The sequence below is a fragment of the Belonocnema kinseyi genome, chromosome 1 (genome assembly GCF_010883055.1).
Source record: "Belonocnema kinseyi isolate 2016_QV_RU_SX_M_011 chromosome 1, B_treatae_v1, whole genome shotgun sequence".
NCBI classification, from domain to species: domain Eukaryota; kingdom Metazoa; phylum Arthropoda; class Insecta; order Hymenoptera; family Cynipidae; genus Belonocnema; species Belonocnema kinseyi.
In genome coordinates this window covers 91,618,163-91,635,022 of record NC_046657.1, presented here as the reverse complement: position 1 = coordinate 91,635,022, position 16,860 = coordinate 91,618,163, and the positions used below count along the sequence as shown (strand labels likewise).

Here is a 16,860-nt window from a genome sequence, read left to right as displayed (position 1 = left end):
GGATTTTACGTTATTTCCATATTTTTCAAACAGTTTTGTTTCGAAATGTATGAAAAATATTGTAAATAAAAAAGACAACGAAAAATAAATGTGTAAAGAAATTAGAGTTTGAAGACAACAAATTTTTAAGTATATTCAGAAAAAAAACTGCAAAAAGTGTGGCGAGCAAGCCCATTATTTACATTTGTTGACATCTGTCGTCTTCAAAAAAATGTTTAAAATCCGGAAAAAATCACGGAAGATGATGTTGCAGGATCAAAATTAGTGCACAAATCGGTGGAAGAGCGCAGTGTTAAACAGCTTAAACGATGGATAAAATATAGGAAACGATCTTTAAAAGGAAAAAAAAAGTGATCAATATTTTCTTTCTTTGCTAACATTTGCTCACATATTAAATAAAGCATTGTTATCCGGGTTTCGAATCTCGTAAATTTTTTGATAAAAATAAAATCTATTTACCACTTTCACTTGAGAACGCAAAACTCTTATATTTATGTATTTATAACCAGTTTATATGAAAGAAGAAAAATTTGTTAGTACATTCCTTATACAAGTAAATCACTAACAAATGGCTTTTTATTGTCTAAACTTGAAAAAGAGAAGTAGAAAATATAATATTGTGTTATTTTATATTTCTACGAATATTAAATATTTACTCAAACAAAGTTCTGAACTGCAAATTTTGTATAAAAGAAAATATTTATACCTGCCATACAAAACCTCAACTAACCTTTCCACTAAATCACGTTTTTTTCCTTTTAATGGTGGTTAAAAGGCCTTGGTCGCCGCACTCTTTGCACTTTTTTCACAGTTTTTTTTAATAGACTTAATGTTCTACCTTAAAAAGCTTAGTTATTCACAAATTAATTTGTTAATTTTGTTTTTATTAACAATATTTTCCATACATTTCGACACAAAACTGTTCGAAAAATACGGAAATGACGTAAAATTTCGGCACGTGCACACTGCCGACGTCTAGAATAAAAAGGTCTATTAGAATGAGCCATGGCCATATAACGGAATTTTCAAGAGTTTCACCACTCGGTTTTTGAGTTTACACCATGTTACAAAACATTAATAAAGATTTCAAAATGTTTCAAAGATCTTAAAATATTTAAAAGGATTTTGAACATTTTTTATAAAGGCGTGTTTATCAGATTTTAAATATTTCTTAACAAGTTCGAAAAGATTTTAAAACTTTTAAAAAATGTAAAGGGTTTCAGAAATTTTGGAAAGGTTACAGTTCACCAGATTTCAAAGATTTTAGTACATTTGGAAGATTTGAAAAGGTTTCAAAACATTTTAGAAGATTTTTTTACTACCCTAGTAACACCGCATATTCCCCCAACATTTCTACCATATTTCCTGCAATATCCGCAATATTACAGGAAATATGTTAGAAATATTGCTGGAGTCTCTCTATGCCTTTTTTCTGAAATATAAAGTTGATAATTTTTCAAGTTTCTATCAAAAGTATCCGCTAGATCTATGGATACTTTTTGGTAGAAACTTGAAAAATTATGAACTTTATATTTCAGAAAAAGGACAAAGAGACACTCCTGCAATATTTCTACCATATTTCCTGTAATATTGCGGATATTGCAGGAAATATGGTAGAAATATTGAGGGAATATGCAGTGTTACTAGGGTAATTGTAGATTTTAAATAATTCAATGATTTCGAAGAATAGAAAAGATTTTGCAAACAAAGATTTAAGAAAATTTTCCCAAAGAAACCACGTCCCCAAAATTTTTGTGAAAACATTCTAATATTATGTTACATTGTTTTTAATTCGTAACTAATTATTTATTTGAAATGTGCGGTGAATCCTGGGAAACATAACCTTCTTTACAATTTGGTTATACGTATATTTTACGCACGTCTTCTGAGTCTCGAAGCCTTTAACCAATCAGCGCAAGATCTCGAACATTGAGTGTGCAACAGAAACAATTGTCGAGAATATAAAGTTCCAGTATATGCGGCACTTTTCATTCTCGACAATTGACTCGATTTCCCTAGGAGCATTTAGAGGAGCGATATTAAGGTTAATGCCGTGAGAGTGACAGAGATGGTAATAAAGCACTCTTAGTGCCGCATTGTGTCTCTGGATGTAGGTTGTTGCCGCATTAGTTGGGCAACTAAATAGTATGTGTACCAAATGCTCGGGATGTGCATGGCACGCCCTGCAGCTATCATCGGGAATGTCTTGGCTCAAAATGTAGTGACGACATCTTAAGGGGGAAATGACACCTTCTTGACATGCCAAAACGAAACCCTCCGTGCCAGACTTCAATCCGGGTGATTTAAGGAAAGCAAAAGTTAGCTCACACGACATTGACTGATCCTCCACATTTCTCTGGAAGATGTGCATCCTCTTATAGAGGAGCTGTTAACGGAAGTTTTTCTCTTGTTCCTTCTTAATCCGGGCTTTCAGGAGTGAGTTCTCGTGCATTTTGCTCACCCCTAATATTGAAGTTAAGTCCAAGTGTTTCAGCAGCCTCCTCCGCTGCTTTGTACAGAAACGCTCGTTTGCCCACTTCTTCGGGCTTCCTGACCATTTTAAGAAGAGGTTCTCTTTCATTTCCGACTCTATGTGCTGTACCCAGAAGGATCCTGTTGTGAAGACATTCGAAATTCAATATGCCGCGACCACCTTAACGCCGTGAGATGTCGAGTCGCGAGACAGAAGACTTTAGATGCATGCTTCTGTTCATGTGCTTAACCTTTCTTGTTCCGATATCAAGGGATCTGAGTTTGTTCTTCATCCATGGTACCACTCCAAATGAATAGAGTACTACAGGGACAGCAAGCATGTTCGTTGCAGGTACTTTGTTCCTCGCCGACAGTTCAGAAGACCAAATCTGCTCTGTGGCACGCCCAGGTATGTATAAGTCTATTCAGCGCAAAGGTGTCACTCGCTATTTAGTTGCTCCGCCCATCTAATGTCCCGAGATTCCGCCGATCCATTGCATTGAATCCATCTTCATTGGCTCCCCCAGCTCTAGAGTGGTCGGCATTGTTGGCCGACCCATTGTCGAGAGCCCTGCGCATTCTGTTGTTTTAAACCGCACTTACTACAACTATGTTTGATGTTGCTATTGTTGTTCCTACGAGAATCTATGGAAAGGGGTTCGTCCATCCTTTTAGAGCCCCGCATGCAAGGATAAGGCTGCGTACTCTGAGAGGTCGCCCGATATTCCAGTCACCGTTCTAGATACCTTACCCAGGTGACATTCAGCTTTTGGCACGGTTTTCACACCTCAGCTTGGGGGTTAATTCATTCGGGACCACCCTTGCACAATTGTCCGCGACTGCCTATTCATTTTTGTAACCATATTCAGCAGAAACCCTTGGTACAGTTACCCTCTATCCGCAACCCGAGGACGCGTTCGATGGCTTTGTCATAGACCCTTCGGTTTCATTCTAGAGGAATCAAAATCGAACTGAACAGAACATATATATACATAATTATTTCACTTGTATAGTTAAAGAATAATTTCCCAAAGTTCTGTATGCTTTGAGGTACAAATTCTCATTGTAACACTCGCGCTACGGGACCGATTTTTGACGGACAATATAAATGTATATTTTCTGAACCACCTTAAAATAAATAAAAAACTACAATACTTTTTTCAGACATTTTTCTCTTTCTCGCATTGTTAATCTTAGAATCGGATTTTGGTTTTCATATTATTTTTAATGGATAAAGCAAAATATCCTACAAGTCTTCTTGTATACTTTTACGTATCTCGCGTCTTTTGGAATAATATTGGAAGGTACGATTTTCTGCATATTATTTACAATAAAATAAAAACAAAATTACAAGTCCTGTGGAAGATGGTTCAAACATTTTATAGGATTTTCAAAAGCTGTAATTTCTCTTTGAGACCTTTTTTGTTTCTTATTTCTCATTTCAGGACTTATACCTTAATTTTTTTCAACAATAATCTTTTTTTTAACTAGCTTTTTACTTAAGTTTTGTTTTTCAGAACGATTTTGTTAATGTATGAAAATACTGATTATAAAGCGACAAAGTTTAGGAGATTCTAAGAAACTAAAAAATTTCTCCTTCTTACTTATGAAATTGTTCAATTAATATTAATTGGTTTAAGAATGGCAAACTTTATTTCACAAAAAATATCACTCTTTAACATTCATTACCTGCGACTTACAGGTTTTCAAGGAAATCAAAAAAATATATACTAATAGAAATTATTTTAACAAATGGAAAACATGTTAAACAAAAAATAGTACTCTGGAAAGCTACCAACCGTATCACTCATCTGAAAAAATAATATATTTTCCCAATTTACTGAAAAAAATATTGTTGAAATAAATAATAATTGTTCAAACAATTAAAAATTGGTTTAAAATACTTGAAGGCTGGTCACTTATCGAATAAAACAAATAATATTGACCAAATTAAAAGAATCTGCCAACTAAGCAGGTACATTCTCATCGCGCGCTAGGTGCTCGGCTCGCTCCGCTCACAAGATGGGGCGCGCCTAGGGCACGCGATTGTTGGTTCTCGCGCTTCGCGCTCGATTATGTATTTACTTCGCGCTACGCGCTCGGCCTTTATATTTTCGCACATTCTTGCGCAAACCTTTTAAAATTAGGACTCAAAACATCCACTACTGTAATATTGTGATTGTGAATTCTCTTTTGTTAAAAGAGCTTGAATCGAGACTTTTAGCGCACCTGCGTCGTGCGACTGATGGCTATCGCACTCCGTGCTCGGCCTTTGCATTTCTCATGCATTCCTGCACAGACCTTTTAAAATCACAGGTCAACGGACTGACAACTGTAATTTTGTGAGTGTGAAATCTCTTTTGTTGAAGCTTTTTCAGCTTTAACGAACACATTATCATCACGTATCTCGTGCTTCGCACTCGATTTTGTCCAAAATGTCAACTTTTCTACATTATACACAACACTCATATATCAAACATAATACATTTTTTATGTAACTCTGCCTGGGATTGCTTATTCAAATATTGCAAAATAAAGCGCAAATTGTATTTATTATGATTATTTTCATATTTGTTTGTTATTTTGCTTTAAATTGTATTCTAAGCTGCGATGAAACATGTATCATTTCAATAAATTTATATCATCACAATTCATAATATGCATACAAATTCAATCAGACTAATTCTTACTTCCTTGTTTTTATGATTTTGTTTACTTTCAGTCTTGTTTTTGACGATTAAAGAAAAAATATTGTGCATCTGCATATAGTATAATACAGGAACCTATAATGATTAATAATAAATTTATTGATCTTTTTAGGCGAACAACTTTTGTCTGTTAATTTTAGTTCGTACTTAAATCGTTTTTTCAAAAAAGTTTAATATTTTTATTTTTAATGTTATTTTTTACGACTAAAGCAAAAACTACGTGTCCTCTTAAAAATTATAGCTCTTTTTTCGATAAACAAGTTTCGTCTGTGTTTTTCGTAGCTTGTGTCGTTAGTCCAAAATTTTTTTATTTTTTACTTTTAATGTTGTTTTACTGCTAAAAACATAAACTACGCGTCCTGTCGAAATGTGATTCATTACAAATTTGTATGTCTTTGCAGGGCGCGCAATTTTAGCTTATTCATTTCTTTCGTACCTTGCATAGTTTGACCCAAAAATGGAATTTTTGGATTTTTCATTATTTTTTGTACGATCAAATTTGGAATTTTCAACATTTCGAACAAATTAAAAAAGTTGTTATCATAATCTTGCAGGTCTTTCAAAACTCAACATTTTTCTTTTCTTGACTTTTTATTATATCATGAATTATTTGGCTTAAAATGTTCATTTTAGTTTGTTTTTTTTTTTTGGATTTTGAAAATGCTCTCACTCTAATCGTTTTCTTTTTATAGAAAAAAGTCATGAGGATAAATTGTTTGAGTTTCTGAGTAATATGAATAACCATAGATAGAATTTTGAAATTCGAAAAAATGTGGTTTGAAAAATCTTGAAGATGCACTCACTTTTTGAATTTTGATCCAAAATAGCTGGTTTACGAACTTGTTCTTTCTTTTTAGGCGTTAAAAAAATATGCCAAAGCAGAATCAAATCTGATCAATTTTTCGAAAGTTATCGTGCCTACAGAATACAGACTACAGACTACAGACTGCAGACAGACAGACAGACAAACACATTCGTAAAAATCGTTTTTCTGATTCAGTGGGTCTCAAAACGTGGAGATTTGATGAAAACCGACGAAGTGAAATTTTACATGAAACCAATACCATCTCATTAAGATGAGAATGTAAAAATACCGTTTTGATTTAGCATGAATTTTACATAAAACTGTTATTCTGCATTTCACGGCTGGAAACTCTTCTCGCCCTGGTCCGACCTACACCAGAACGTCTGGGTTCAGGTACATTAAGCTAGCACCTCCACAATCGAATTTTTGAATTTTTCATAGCTCAGAATTTTTGGCTTTTTTGGGCTTCTTTACTTTTTTCAAATAATCATTTTTCTTGTAGAGGTTCCAGCTTACATTAACCCAGTACTTCCACTTCCTTAAATCACTAAATAACAAAAATTCAATTACACCAGAACTTTGGGCTTTTGAAATACGCCAAAAAATTCCCCAAACTAACCCTTAACTTCCAAAATCAACCACCTTCAAAAAATTGAAAATTTTCAGTAATTTATTAACGGGATATTTTTGGGCTTTTTTGGGCTCCCAGAAAATACTCACTTCGATACTCACCCTTACAGTAAAAAATTAACCCCTTTATAACACGCAGATATGAAATTGTCAAAAAATAACTTTTATTAAATTTTAGAGCTTGAATACAACGACGTATCAACGAGGTAGAGAGGGGTTCTTTTTTGGCGTTAAGGTGTGGAGCCTAATGCTCGTAGTCGGTATCTTCCAGGAGCCCAAAAATCAGAGACTTTATTTCCATTGTAAAATGCGAAAAAATTATTTTTTGACAAATTTGTATCTACGTGGCAGAGAGGGGTTTATTTTTGACGTTCAGGGTTGGATCCCGAAAATCGTGGTGTGTTACAAAGGGGTTAATTTTTTACTGTAAGGGTTGGAGCCCAAAAATCGAAGTGGATATTTTCTGGAAACCAAAAAAGCCCAAAAATATCCCGTTAATTAATTATTGAAAATTTTCAATTGTGAGATTATAGGCCCTCAGAGTTCTATATGACTTTATGAACTAAACTTCGGGTCAGCGCAAGTGATCTGACTGCTACGCTCGCATGACCTGTCACTTAAGCGTGGTTGCCAAAAGCACTTCTTCATACTTCTTTTTACACCATATACTTCACATGACATCGTTACTCTCTCTCTCTCTCCAACCTACTGACAGTTTCAATTTCTTATTTTCTATAATTTTAGACAAGCGGTAACTTTTTTGGAATATTTCAAAAAAAATTTCCATTCGAACATAGAACTTGTTTGTTTTTTAAGAGCTAATCAGTGACAGTCCTGGGCAAGACCATACCTTCCAGACCCAACTTAAAATTGTTAGTCCAAATTTTCGATCTCTAGTTTTTAATGGATCTTTAAGTTTCTGCACTCACCGTGAGCAAAATCATAAAATGTTGTCGTTGTCTCTATGCATGGGTGTATGTATGAATGTGTGTATGTATGTACGTACGTATGAATGTATGTATATATGGTTACCTGAGGAAGACAAGTTCGCTAACAAGATATTTCTGTTTAAAAATTTAAAATGTAACGCATTTTTTAAATACATCCAGCCAATGAAGGCCAGACATGAGCAAGACTTAGTCAATATCTAGCCAATGAAGGCAAGACATGAGCAAAACTTAGTCAATAACTAGACAATGAGGGCAAAAAAGAGAAGGATGTTGTCAATATCTAGCCAATGAAGGCAAGGCATAAGCAGGACTTAGTCAATATCCAGACAATGACGGCAAGACATTAGTAACTAAATACCTCTTAGTTGTAATCGATTTCCCGCATCATTTATGGTCTGAATCAGTTTTTATGATGGATAACGAATTATTTCTTGATGGCGAGCATACCCCAACAACCATAATACACTGCTCATATGGGCACAAGCTCCTAGCGTTGAAGCACCAGACTGGCATGTACACTAATATCCTTCTATAGGAATAAGTTCTTCATCCTCACCCATAACGTCGTCCATGTCATTGCGACCGTTCGGACTGTAGGCAATGCAGAATTATGCTTAGACGCGTTACGAAATAGAGAAAAATTATCATTCTTATGAACCCTGGTTGTGGTACTCGATTATTCCCTTGTTGCATCTCATTATCTCTTTGCAGTTAGTCTTTCACGTAAGAAGGCACGAGTTTAACTTAATAAGCCCCAACCGTGAGTTTTTGTAAGAATTCAAGAGGTAGGACTGGGAAATCTATTAATTGGCCCGCATCTAACTGAACCCATTGTTTAGCATTTCTTTTTTTAAAGGTTTTCTGCCTCGACCAGTGCTTGTATGATATTTGGTTCTTTATATTTTTCAAGTCATTCGTTAGCCATTTCGTCATCAGCTCCTTCCATGGAAATTAGAGGATAATATATGTTAATGATATATTCAGCTATCCAAGAAAAATTATTTATATTAGGACCTTGTTGTATCTGTACTACTTGCTGAAAGAATTTGAAAATAAATTATGTGTCCGTTCCTGTTTTAGGCGATCCACCTACATTTTGTCATTAGGCGAGATTCGTTAGCATCTTCTGTTGTAACTTGATGCTGATGTGGTTGAAGAATAGCTGGAATTTTCGATGTAATACCCAAACGCGTTAGAAGATTAGTAGGGTTCTGCTATCCCCTATCAACAACGTCAACAACATATTCTGGATGCCACTGTCATGTAAAAATTTTTTACCACTTTTTATGACTGATTAAATTCTCTTAATTTTAATTATACCAGAGCTAAACAAATTCTTTTCAATGGGTTGATTGCTCTAAAAATTCAGTATGACATGAGCCCAGGGTGAAACCAATTTGTTTAGTTTGTAAGTGGATATTGCAAAACTAGTGTAAATTTCAATGTTTTATTACATTTTCAATAACTTTCGATATAATAAACATTTTTCAATCTTCCTTGGCTATTCTTAAAGCTATTTTTCACTGTATATCAACAGCTTATGAGTATAAATCGTGAAAATTTTTCAATCGAATTGCAAGAACTTGAAGTCATAACAAAAAACATAAAAAATTGCAATATTCTTGTTGGCGACAAAAATAATTTGTAAAATATATGAAACATATAATCATGAAGTTTCTATGTAATTTTCTGAATATATATAATTCTGATTTGCCTACAGATAAGATGTTTTCAAATTTCTTGTTATAACTTCAAGTTTTTGCAATTCAATAAAAAATTTTTTCACGATTTATACCAATTTATGCCAAAGAACAGTAAAAAATGTTGATTATTTCAGAAGTTATTGAATATTTAAGAAAACATTTAAATTTACACTATTTTTGCAATATTTACTTGAAAACGAGACAAATTGATTTCACCCTGGGCTCATTTTATACGGAATTTCGAGAGCAATGAACCCTTCAAAGAGAATTTTTTAAAAACTCTGGTATAATCAAAATGAAGAGAACTTATTCAGTCATAAAAAAGAGGTGGTCAGAAACTTTTGCATGTTAGTGTAGCAGCATCAATATAAGGGCTGTCAGAAAAGGATGGCCCTTGGATGTCGAGAATGTAACCAACCTATGCAACTATTAATACAGGTTGGAACAAGTGCTGTTCTTTGTGAACACAAAATGACTGTCACAGAGCTCTGCAGTTACTGTTATTAGGGAAAGCAGTGATATGCCTGGCAATATAAACCTCCCTCGTCATTGCGTCAAATCCCATGTTCTTAGGCACGAAACCTTGCATTAAAGATTGTCTGACCGTGACTGTGACTCCACTAACTGCTTGTCTACTTGAATATTGAAACTTGATCTTGAGTAAAGCATGCGATAGACCTTGACGCAGTTTACATAAAAACATCAGAAGGACTTTCTTTTGAACGTACTTGTAACGACCTTCACAGGGCATTTTATCACCAAAAGTGAACAACTCTCGGAACCGTTCATAGGTTAAAGGACAAAGACATTAAAATTTAATGACAGGCAAGCTATTTTCGTCAGCAATTCTATTCTGACTTATAGACCCTATTACGTATGGTCTGTTAACAAAACGTAAGTCCTGTAAAATTGGCTACAGAATTAAACCTTCATCACCTAAATGATGCGGATATGATTTTTCGTTTTTCGGGGTGTATATATTGCAAAAAATAAAAACATTTGCTTTGCATTCGTCTGGTAATATTTGGGGAGTATCAGCGGCATTGCATTTAAGGCAACTGCTACTCTTAGTCTGCGTTAAGACATGTAGTCTCAAGCAAGCGGGATCTTTTGCCATGGCAGCGATTTCATTACGAATTGATTGATTGCAATTAGTGCATACCTTTGTTAGACGTGTAACTTCGAATGGGGGTATTTGAAACCCATCTCGTCAGTGGATAACGATTTCCCTTTTGCCAGTATTCTTATCTCCGTCGATTCGAGTCATAAGAGGAGGAGCAAATCTTCCATCACAAATGTAACAACGTAAGACATTTCTGAATGTCATTATGATAAAAGATTTACAATCGTCGAAGGCAAGTATTGAATTATGGATGGTTTAATATACAAAATCTAGTAATTCTATGAAAAATAGACCGACTATACGACGCAGCGGGTCTAGCGTATACTCATCAATGAAGTAACATTAAAAGAGAAGCAAAAAAAATAGAAAAAACAAGTGTAGAACACTGTCCCGTAGTGACGCAAATATGTACCCAGAAGGCAATGGCGAATGAGAAGAAACAAATTTTATAGCAAAAACAAGTGTAGCACACTGCCCCGCGCTGGCGGGTATGTATACTCTGCAGGCAATCGCCAACGAAAAGAAAAAATATGTATGTTTATGGTTTATACTTCTATACTCATAAGAGCAGTAACTTCAAGGCTCTGTGACAGTCATTTTGTGTTTAGAAAAGACGGCACTTGGTCAAACCTGTATTAATAGTTGCATAAGATGGTTACATTCTAGACATCCAAGAGCCATACTTTTCTGACAACCGTAATAATAATGCTGCTCTATTACAACATGAATTCGCAAGAGACGCTGGCGGAATGAACATATGGTTCCAAGAAGAAGATGTTGCTCATATCTTCCTTCAATGGCTGAATATTGATTTTATTCATGCTCTTATCTTGCCTTCATTAGGTATATATTGATTTTTTGTTCATATCTTGTCTTTATCGACTGAATATTAGCAAGAAGTAACAAGTTCACCCTGAATGACCTTGAAAACCAGCCTGTGTCTTAAGGTCATGACTTCCTTTGCATTTCCTTCTCAGAGTTCGATGTTTAACCCTCTGTAACTTAAAAACTATCAACTTCTGGACTTTTGCCCATTCACACTTTTTATCGAGACGATGAAAACTAGAATTTTACAAAGTTTAATCAAAATCGACTGGAAGCCATATTATGTACATTTTGTATGGGGTCCTAACCAAATGAAATTTTTCAATAGGACGCAAATTCAGAATGTCTTCGATTAATTAATCAAAGAAGAGTTGTCTTAGAACTGAAGTTTGAGCGAATGGAATCAAAGCCAACGGCTTAATGTCTCTATTTGAGAAATTAGAAAAAATGTATTAACGTTATATTGAAAAAACATACCAACTTCTTATAAGTTGTTCAATTTTGTTTTCATCGTTTTATTTTTTTAAAAGAAAACCGTGTTTATAACTCAATTACCGAGCGCGAAGCGCAAGTGGTGTAATGAGAATCTGATCGTCAAAGCCGCATGTACTTTGAGAACCCTCCATAAAAACAAATTGAAAAAAATTCAGTGCCAATTTTGGACTGTAGTTCCTCAGTTGTTTGAATCGTTGTTTTCGATTTGAGTTAAAATATTTATGACATTTAAACAAATCTGGTTGAAATGCACTCATCAAGAGTACTAAGGCGAGCTACTTGAATGCTTATCGTAGCGGGATAGCTGCTCTCCGCCAGTACTGTACCAGACTAGAACTTCCTCGCCGAACTTAGAACTTTAATTGTTCTTGAATAGCTGAGGAGCGTCAGTCGTTGGCCAGATGAGAATTTCCAAAATAGAAAGTATAGATAAAGCCAAACCTGGACCAAACCTGACACCAGACTGGTATGCAATTTTTTTGCACGGAAAATATCTCCTAAACTACGACCGACAAAGGAGGCCCTTTTCTTGCAAATATCACACATTAGAATATTCGGGAAATGAAAAAAGGGTTAAGGCATGTTTAATTGGACTCAACTAAATGAATAAATAAAGAAACATCTATCCGATGCGCGATCACATTCTCATCGTGCGCGGCTCACTTCGCCGTCAAGTTTGAGCGCGCCTATGGCGCGCGACTATTGGTTCTCATGCTTCGCGGTCGATAATATATTTACCTTGCGCTACGCGTTTGGTTTTTGGTCTTCCCGCCACATTTGTACGCCGGCTTTTCAAATGAAATATCAAAGCATCCGCAACTGTAATTAGTAATTGTGACTTCTCTTTTCTTAAAGCTCGTCCGGCTTTAATGAATACATCCTCATCACGTATCTCGTGCTTCGCACTCGATTTTGTCATAAATATGAACTAATATAATATGCATTGGTATTAAAACAAAAGTATTCTTATTGTCTTGTTTTTATAATTAGATAAAAGTGTACATTTTTCACGATTTAAAATAAAAATACGCATCCTAGCATAAGAAGTTTCTGAGCACATTTGTAGATATAATTTAGGTGACAAATTTGGTTCAATAAAATGTAATTGTAGCTTCTGTCCCTTTTCTAAAAAGTTAATTTTTTCATGTTAAATTTATTTTTCTAACAAGAGTATAAAACAAATTTGTATGTTCAAGGTGAAGAAACGAAAAAGATGTTTAATTCTCCATAAAATGAAGGTCTGGGAATGTATTAATTACATAAATAAAGATAAAGGTCCACAACAACTTTCAAACTTAATTTCTCTCTGCAATTTTCAAGATGCTATCATTTATACAAGCTAACAGATTTCTAATAAATGGGAAGTCTTTAATGGCAATTTGTAATAGACTTTAATCTTCGCAATGTATTTTTCGTCTGGTGAGAGAATCTGTGATTCCGAAACGTCGAGTATATCTATTAATATCAATTTGTAGATCCTTTTTGGATGAACAATGTTTGTTTATTAATTTTGTGTCGCACCCTGTGTCGTTTGTCAACAAATTTAACTTTTTCATTTTGAATGTTATTTTTTACGATTAACACAGAAATACGCGTTTCTATCGAACAAATTTTTAAGACAAGCTTGGATGATTTTTCACTCAACAAAATTTCTGATTAAATCAACCAGAATTCTTGTTGAGTGTGCCCTTACTATTTGTTCTAGTTAGAGTAATCAGAAAAAATAGCAAGGGCATACTTAACTAGAATTCTGGTTGATTTAACCAGAAATTTTTTTGAGTGCACTCTTTTTCAGGAAAGCAACATATGACTATTTAATTTTTTCATAGCTTGTGACGCTTGTCAAAATATTAAATTTTTTATTTTTAATATTTTTTTAAATAAAATAAAAAATATGCGCCCTATCAAAAACTGATTGGTATCAAATTTGTATATCTTTTTTGGGAGCACAGTTTTTGTTGATTTATCTATTTTCGTATCTTGCATAGTTTTACCAAAAAATTGAATTTCTGATTATTTTTTGTGTGATCAAAATTTGTATTTTTGATTTTTAAAGAAGATTAAAAAAATTGTTCTGAAATATTGTAGGTTTTACAAAAAGCAAGTTTTTTTGCTTTACTTTTTTTGATAACCGTAGATACAATTTTTAAATCTTGGAAAAGTGGTCTCTAAAATTTTGAAGATACTCTTTTTGAATTCGATTAATCTTTCAAAATTTATTCGGTGTACAGACGACGACCACGCCGACGAAAGACAGGCAGACACAATCGTGAAACTGTTTTTTTTTATATTGAGGGAGTCTCGAAACGTCAAGATTTAAAGAAATCCGCGTTTGATATTTTCCACATTAAACTAATCTGGGCTGCCAACACTTTTGAGTTCAACTTAGCCAAGGATTAAAGTTTCAAGCTTCAATTAAATCTCTAATAAACAGCAATAATTCCACTGATAAGCGTCAAAGATCTTAATTGAAAGAAAAAACGGCTCCGATTCATGCTAACCCCAATAGGCAATTCACGTTGCAGCAAATCTTATTGGCCGCCAATGTGACTTCTTAAAATGAGACTTGCCGGGGGTTGGCATGACTCAACCCCCAAAAAACCCTCACAATAAACCTGTGCTTCCTTTTGAGAAAAAAGGTCCATCTTTTAAAAAGTCTCACTTTTTATGCTTGAAGCTCGACTTTTTCTTAAAACATACTTATAATGAATGAATGGAGCGTACAGAAATAAATCGAAACAGTGCAGGGTGAACATCTTCTTGATCAATATTAATAAAAGCTCAAAAACAACGAAAAAGATAGTATTGACAAAAAATAAGAAAAATTCATCCCCTCTCCTTCGATACATATTTCACCCAAAAAAATGTCTGATTTAATCAACCAGAATTCTGGTTAAATATGCCCTTACTATTTTTTCTGGTTAAAGTAACAAAAATTTTGATTGTTTTGATCAGAATTTCTGGTTAATTTAACCAGAATTTTGGTTACTCTAACCAGAAAAAAAGTAAGGGCGTATTTATCCAGAATTCTTGTTAATTTAGCCATACATTTTTTTGATTGTTGTAAAAATGGCAAAATGTTTCCCATAAACTACAATCCAAAATGAACCAGAAATTTTCCAAGCTTTAAATATGTTTTACTATAATAATGACTTGTATCTGTAATTGACACGTACAGTTAGTTATAGGTATATAAACAATTTTTCAGATTAGCACCCGCTCCCGGCGAAATCCTGCGGTTGTCCTTATGACAAATTTTTAATTATATATATAAAGCAGCAAAATATTAATTATTGATTATCCTTACGCTTTAGTTTTTGATTATTTTTTAATACTCATGATTGATATTTCTTAAAAGGCTGATTTGTATTGTATTATTGCATTTCATTATTTAAATAATAACTATCAACTATTATTATCAATTTATAAGATTTGAAACAATAATTGAATTCATAATATCTTTTGAAAACTCAACTGCATGCAAATTCTACGGATTTGGGAGTTGCAGAAAATGGTCACTTGTTTTAGGAATTTGACAACAATAATGACCTTGTAGAGTATCTATAAGTTACTTGTCAGTATTACATAAACTCCTTTCGAGTATTTAAATACGTGGTACACATACTTCTACAGTATTTTCTTTTTGAGAATATTTATAATAGTAGATTCTAGTTAAGTAAAATTATTATTTTATATGGCGAAATAACTTCTTTAAAGATTTTATAGAAACAATTAATTAAAACTCTGCGAAGCACAATAGAAATATAATTAATTTAAAAATTACTGATAAAATATTTGGGTTAATATGCCCTATTAAATTTGCCAGTAATTTCCCCAATAATCACGAAAACATTGATAATTCCCATGAGTTTTTTTTTCCAAATTACTGCGAATATTATGTTAGTATGATAGCCGAAATTTGGGTTCCAATAGCCGGATTTTTTAATTACGAATAGCGGGACCAGGAAAAGGGACTATTAGTATCGAAATTTCGCTAAATAAATTAATAATGATAGTATCTTATAAAAAAGAAATAGATTACTTACACGGTTTAAAGAATGTTATACCGGCTTTCAATCAAAAAATGTAACTGATGAGTACTGGTGAGCCAATCTTTGGCGTCTATATGTGACAGCAATTCAAACTTCGGACCGGTTCCAGCCAAGATCCTACACAAAATGGTAACTTTCTCCGCAGTGAACTGTAATTAATCGGAATAGTGCTGACACACTCGTTTTCTGCAAGCAGCACCTTATCTGCACCCTTCGACCGCGTGATAGTCTCGTGCTCCTCGAAAAATATTTATTTTTATTCCAGACCTGCGATTATTAGTTTATGTTGTTTTGTCAAAGATATTGTTTTGTATACAGCCACGCTACCATGCACCATTGTCCGTTCTTAAATGTTCTTGAATGTTGGTCTACGAATCAGTCAGATACAATGTGCTATAACTATATTGTAGTTTGAGCATATATTTCAGATTTCAGGATCGTATTAATACATTAAAAACCCCTGAGAAATTCAAGAGTTACACCTAAAAGTTATTTCTCATTGTTCTGATCCAATTTTGTTACTTTTCAAAAAAATTGCAATTAATTCTTACTCAAAAATAAAAGGACGCATCCATTTAAAGTCACAAAAATACACACTTAACGTCGCTGCATCTATAAAAACGTTTTCCTATGATAATATTAATTATTATGTACTTTGTGGTATAAAAGCTTGCTACAGTTATTGCTAACAATATAATATTATATTTTAATTAAATTACTTAATTTAAATGAACTAAATTTGTTTATGTACAATTAACAAAAATTAGTTTTATGTGAAAACTGACTTTCGTGGATTTCATCAAATGATTAGATTGTGCTTCGGCGCACAATTTGAGGGACCAAAAAGAAAAATCGAGTTCCTTAACCAGCCATTTTTTATAAAAATTAAAAACGTTAGAGCATTTTCAAAATTGTTAAAACCACTTTCTTTAATATTTGAAAATTCTATTGACAGCTTTTTATAGTAGATAAAAATACGAACAATTTATCTTTATGCCTTTTTTTTGATAAAAAACAAATTATCAGTATTATAGCATTTTCAAAATCCAAAAAATCAAACGAAAACGAACATTTGAAGCCAAACAAAGCATGATATG

At 33.5% G+C, this 16,860-nt stretch overlaps 1 protein-coding gene across 1 annotated transcript in view; it reads right to left on the bottom strand.

The window, feature by feature from the left end:
* LOC117168133 overlaps positions 1-16,142 on the bottom strand; it is a 41,882-nt gene extending 25,740 nt beyond the window's left edge. The window contains exon 1 of the mRNA XM_033353555.1: positions 15,758-16,142. The gene's annotated coding sequence lies outside the window, so the exon portion shown is untranslated. The remainder of the gene's footprint in view (positions 1-15,757) is intronic.
* Between the last annotated feature and the right edge of the window lie 718 nt (positions 16,143-16,860).